This window comes from Triticum dicoccoides, chromosome 1A (assembly GCF_002162155.2).
Source record: "Triticum dicoccoides isolate Atlit2015 ecotype Zavitan chromosome 1A, WEW_v2.0, whole genome shotgun sequence".
Lineage (NCBI taxonomy): Eukaryota > Viridiplantae > Streptophyta > Magnoliopsida > Poales > Poaceae > Triticum > Triticum dicoccoides.
In genome coordinates this window covers 273,654,553-273,661,238 of record NC_041380.1, presented here as the reverse complement: position 1 = coordinate 273,661,238, position 6,686 = coordinate 273,654,553, and positions in this window count along the sequence as shown.

Sequence of the window (6,686 nt, the reverse complement as noted above, 5' to 3'; positions counted from 1 at the left end):
CCGATGAACAGCATGCGTTCCATCGCCTCCCGATGAACACGACACATTCTGTTGCCAGCCACAGCCATGTACACGAGCCCTGGTTGTACGTATGTGCGAGTAGGCGGTCGAGAGCCCGCTCGTATGTACGTACGTGGCCGTATTTACTTTCTTGCACCCTGGCCGCTGTACGTACATGTACATGCTACGTGCGCCTCTACTATGACACGTGCGAGCCTCTACTATGACACGTGCGCGCCTCTACTACGACACATGCGTGCCTCTACTACGACACGTGCGCGCCTCTACTACCACACGTGCCCTTCCTTACACAGCCACAGTTCATCGCTGCAGCCTGCAGATAGACCGATCGACCAGTATGTACGAACATGTTGGCGACCAGAATGACAATGCTACGTACGCTTCGACCGGGTGGGTCCCTACTGTCAGGCACTTCCTTCAATGCAAAGATGTAGTTGGTGGGTCCCAGCAGTCAGGGGGAAACATTTTTTTTTTGTGAAATCATTATTTCCCGTGTAATAAGGAGGCACTTCCTTGCTACGGCCGTGGACCCAGTTGTTAGGCTCTCCACATACAGTACTCTTCCGATGAAAGTCATTACTTGACCACGCTGACCATGCCGCGCTGAGAGCATCAGGGTGGTGGACGACGGCGAGACCTAGGAAGGTGACGACGCGAAGCCGGGGAAGACGCGCCAGTGGATGCTCACGCAAAGGGGAGTATGTGGGTTGACTGCTTCGGCTACGGTATGAGGCTGCCGTCGCCGGAGAATAACAGGAGGTGTGGGTGAGTATAGAGGGATGGCATGGTCAGCGGTGGTAGCACAGCTGCACATGGGAGGCAGGAGCCTGTGGCACGGCCGACGCTTGTTTGGGTGGCTGGAGCAACAAGACCAGAGGTTGAAGAAGCACTACGGCTGTTGGATGGACATCGCACGGTCACTGGAGCTAGAATCATTCATATTGACTAAGTTGACAAAGCCCTCCATCCCGGTCATCTTAGTAGGCCCACAAGTCAGCCTCCCACTATGATGGGTCCCAGCTAGCAGGGGGAGTTCATTTTTTTGCGTAATAAGGAGGTACTTCCTTGCGTGCGAAGATATAGCTGGTGGGTCCAACCTGTCAGCGGGGGAATGTTTTTCTCGTGAAATACAGAGGGCCTTCCGGTGGGTCCCAACTGTCAGGTGGAGGAATCATTATTTTGCGTGTAATAAGGAGGCATTTCCTTGCGTGCAGTCGTGGACCCATCTGTCAGCCTCTCCACGTACATTCTACTTCCGATGCATGCCGTTCGTTGGCCACGCCGCGCCGAGAGCACCTGGGTGGTGGACGATGGCGAGTCCTAGGAAGGGAACGACATGAAGCCAGGGAAGACTTGGCAGTTGTTTCCCACTCGGAGGGGAGTACGAGGGTTTACTGGTTTGTCTGCCGTTGCCGGAGAATAACAACAGGTGTGGGTGAGTAGAGGGATGGCTAGGCCAGCGATGGGAGTACGATGGGGTGGTGAGGCCTGCGCGGCAGCATAGCCGGCCGCGGGAGGAGGAAGCAGGCAGTCCCACCGGCGCTTGTTTGAGCGGCTGGAGCAGGAAGAGTAGAGATTGAAGAAGCACGACGGCCGTTGGATGGACATCCAACAGTCACTGCTTGTGCGTCAACCCTTTTTTTAGGAAAGCCTCAAATCTGTGGAAAACAGCATACAACCCATCTGCCATTATTTCTAATAATTTAAAGCCCATTTGCTAATTCTTAAGGTTTTTTGGAGCCCATATTCTTTTTGTTAGCATTACAGCCCATATTGTGGCCACGGTTAAAAAATTATATGAAATTTTGCATACTTCGGTGCGGTCTGAACTGTTTTTAATCCCGAAATTTCGAGTCATTCAAACTGATTTTAAAAATAAATGTATATCAATATAAAATCCAACAATTGTCCACGCATAAAAATCAATGCAATTTAAAATCTCGAATTGAAAATTTTTTGAAACTGCTTGCCGGTTTGATGTGTTTTAAAAATGTGTAGCCCATTTCTTATTACTGATAGGCCATTTTCTCGGCCAACCAAATGAAGCTCTCCTCGTCTTGCAAGATTTGCAGCCCAACAGGCCTGAGAAAGCGACTTACTTGACAAATCACAAAAAAGTGGGCTAGCCATTGTCAGAAACAAAAAAAACTACTGGGCTGGTCTGTGGTAAACATAAAAGAAAAGCCTGTCTAGACAGGCCAGAATGCCCCGCACAGCCCAGTTGACACCCTGCTTCCATCCCAAAAATGAATTAGATAAATGCCACTCCAATTATGGCGATTCATAAAAATGCCACTGCAATTTCCAAACTTTAAAAAATGCCACTACAATTTTTGCAAACTTTGAGAAATGCCACTGCAATTTTTGCAAACTTTGAAAAACGCCACTCCACGCTTGGAAAAATGCCACTGGAAATGGCATTTTTCAAAGTTTGGAAATTGCAGTGGCATTTCTCGGAATCACCAGATTTGGAGTGGCATTTATCAAATTAACCCAAAACAAAAATAACTGGGCGAGCTGCTGGGTCCCTGGTGTCAGCCGCTCGTTGTGCAATTCTCTCGTTTATTGACTACGTTGACAATGGCATGGGACCCAGATGTCAGAAATCCATTTGGAGGAGCCATTTTTTATTGGCTTGAAATAAGGAGGCACTTGCTTGCGTACTGCCATGACCTTTGGTGGGTCCCTACTGTCATCCTCTCCACGTACAGTCATCTCCTGATTGTGTACGCGTCAACCTGGTAGGCCCACAAGTCAGCCTCTAAACCCGTGGCAGACAAATACAACCCATTTAAAAAAATAACAGCCCATTCCATACATTCAAACAGAAAGTTCAACATTCAGAGCAAAGTAACCGGCCTGATCCAGATATAGAGTACTGAACTTCCACGTTGACAACCATCATAGCCAAGTTAACTATCTACTCCCACTAATACTCTAGTAGTGTACAAGTACTAACTTACTCTTAGCTAACTAGACAATACTGGCCGCCATCTGCGGTACACGCTAAACGCCAGCACCGGCGTACTCCGCCTCGCCTCGGACTTGCCAAAGCTGCGATAGGGCGTGTTGCTCGCGTGCGTTGGCCCTTTCCATGCAGGCGTGGTCCACCGAAGCTTCGGCTTCTAAGCGGGAAACCCACTTGACGGGCTGGTAGTAAAATTTGGCGTCGCAAATACGTGCATGCCCGACAACCTCCAGGGCTTTTTGCCGGGCGCTGGCCTCCATATAGTCAGCCCAGTTGCAGGCGCTCTACTCACGACTTAGAGCAACGGTGCGCTGCTGCTCCATGTCCCACTGGCGGCGCAAATCGGCGATACGCTGCTCCTCCGCAAGGAGGTCGTGCTCCAACAACTCCTCATACTCCGCATTGCCATCTAAAGACCGATAGAATGCCTCGTCCCTCTGTCTTCATTCCAGTGAAAAATCGAACACTAGTTCCGGCAGTGACTGCCTCCGGTGTCGCCTCTCGCGGATGACGTGGCGAGAGCGAGGATAAGTGGCGAGCGACGTTAGGCCGGTGGGGGCTTATGAGGATAGGGCGAGTTGGGTGATGGTGCCACCGAGAAGCCCGGGAAACAGTAATTATAGACGGAAGGTAGGCGAACTAGCGTGTCACGGGAAACACGGTGGTCATCATGGTCATCGGAATTCAATGCATAAGCAGGAATGGATTAGCGTGCCAGCTTGCCGTGGGAACTAGAAAAACTAAAGTTATGACTGTGCCGTCCTGTCCTGTCAGTGGTGCGTCCTGTCCGTGTTGGGTCGCACACCGGCATGACGGTCAAACGAGTGCACTCGAATCATCCAGATGAGGTACTCCCTCGTCAAAAATGATTCCACCACTTATCATCTACCTTGGTTGGTGAGATTTTTGAATTAAGCCCTGCAAACCAGAATGGAGGTAGTACGTGTTTGATCCACTATTTATTCGTGTAGGATCGAGTAGGTCGTTCTTTGAATTGAGCCCTGCAAACCGGAAAGGAGGTACTACATGCGTGATCTGCTATTTATCCGTGTAGGATCGAGTTGGTCGGATAGTGTACGTGTAGGATCAAGTAGGTCGGATGGTGTACGTGTAGGATCACATTAGCTGATGAACGTTCGCTGGAAGATAAGGCATTTGCGAACGTTTTTGTTGGCAGTTTCTTCAGATTCGCATGGCATTTTCTTCAGAGCAGCTTGTCAGTTTCTTCAGAGGTAGGCATTTTTATTCAAAAAACTGTCACTTCGGATCTTGTGTCGCAACTAAAACTGCCAGGAGCGCATTAGTAGGCTAGCTAGTGATCGATCAGTAACTTGTAAACACTGAGCGAACAGAAATAAGAAATTGTTAGTAACTTGTAAACACTGAGAACACAGAAATAAGGATCATGCTATGCACAACAGTAAGAGCCGATCCGTTCGAAATGTTCACACGAGGCTCACAGCCCTGGCATTGTAATGTGTTCACATTTGTAGCCCAAATTCAAAACCAACTAGTACGATTCCCATACATAAGATCAACATGTGAATGCATCTCAATGATTCACAGATCATATACAAATATGTAGCTCAAAAAGCAAAGATCTAGAAAAACATCTGTTCTTCCTATGAAACAACTACATCACTTGGACCCCACTTCACAGTACGGTGGTTCCTATGACTCAACAAAGAAGAAAAGGAAACTACGAAACAACTATGTCTTCGCACTCCATAGTCTTCACATGAATATCTTCTCGAGTCATAAGCTTCGATGTGATTGTGTTCACATACCACCATTGTCTTCAATGTCTTCATACATTTTTAGGGGTCATCTCCGGTAGGTAAACTGAATTAATGAGGGACTACTACCTGTGTTATCCTGCAATTCTCACAAACACATTAGTCCCTCAACCAGGTTTGTCGTCAATACTCCAAAACCAACTAGGGGTGGCACTAGATGCACTTACAAGTAGTTTACCACAGACCTACGGGTCCATAGCTAGTATCTAGATGGCTTCTTCTCTCTCTTTGATTCTCACTACCATGTTCTCCTTGATGTTCTTGAAGATCTATTCGATGTAATACTTTTTGCGGTGTGTTTGCCGAGATCCGATGAATTGTGGATTTATGATCCGCTTATCTATGAATATTATTTGAATCTCCTCTGAATTCTTATATGCATGATTTGATATCTTTGCAAGTCTCTTCGAACTATCGATTTGGTTTGGCCAACTAGATTAGTTTTTCTTGCAATGGGAGAAGTGCTTAGCTTTGGGTTCAATTTTGCGGTGTCCTTTCACTACAAAAACAGACACATCCGTGACATTTCGGGTCGAACGAATTTTTTTCAGTCATGCTTATGACACTTCTATGACCATAATTGTGACAAAACCCGGTATTATCATAGATGTGGTGGGCTCCTACTTCTATGACAAAAAATCATGACAGAAAATGGGCTTTTCATCCTGGGCGGGCCGGAGACGCACTGCATGACATTCTTTGGGTCATCCATGACGGAGAAAACCATGGTTGAAGCGAGGATGAGGAAAGTATCGGGGGAGCTCCCGGTTACGATGGGTGGCGGGGGCCGAGCGATGCGCATTTCTCTCATATGTGCGGGCGTGTGTGCGAGGCGTTGCGCTCTAATAGAACCTGTAACGCCCACGATGCGGCTATATCTCCCACGTGTCGAAGCACGACTTAGAGGCATAACCACATTGTAAGTAAAGTCACAAGTGAGGTAATCTTCACACAACCCATGTAATACATAAGGGAAAGAGATACATAGTTGGCTTACAATCGCCACTTCACACAATACATGAATAAAGCATTACATCATCCAGATACAATCAAGGCCCGACTACGGAACAAAAATAAAAGAAGACTACCCCCCATGCTACACAGATCCCCGATCGTCCCAACTGGGCTGCACTACTGATCAACTGGAAACGAAACAACATGACGAACACGATCTTCAACGAGCTCCTCCTTGAGCTCGATTGCGTCACCTGCACGGTCTCATCGGCACCTGCAAGCTGGTTTTGGAAGTATCTGTGACTCACGGGGACTCAGCAATCTCGCACCCTCGCGATCAAGACTATTTAAGCTTATGGGAAGGGTAAAAGGTATGAGGTGGAGCTGCATCAAGCGACTAACATAATTGGTGGCTAACATACGCAAATGAGAGCGAGAAGAGAAGGCAAGGCACGGTCGAGAAACTATGATCAAGAAGTGATCCTAGACTACTTACGTTCAAGCATAACTCCAACACCGTGTTCACTTCCCGGACCCCGCCAAGAAGAGACCATCATGGCTACACACGCGGTTGATGCATTTTAATTAAGTTAAGTGTCAAGTTTTCTACAACCGGACATTAACAAATTCCCATCTGCATAACCGTGGGCACGGCTTTCGAAAGTTCAAATCCCTGCAGGGGTGTCCCAACTTAGCCTATCACACGGTCAACGAAGGATATTCCTTCTCCCAAGACAATCTGATCAGACTCGGCATCCTGGTTACAAGACATTTCGACAATGGTAAAACAAGACCAGCAAATCCACCTAGATGTGCCGACAAATCCCGATAGGTGCTGCACATATCTCGTTCTCAGGGCACACCGGATGAGCAAGACGTCGGGTAGGCCAGCCCAGAGTTGCCCCTGGTAGCCCCGAACATCGCTCAGTTGGACCAACACTTAGAGA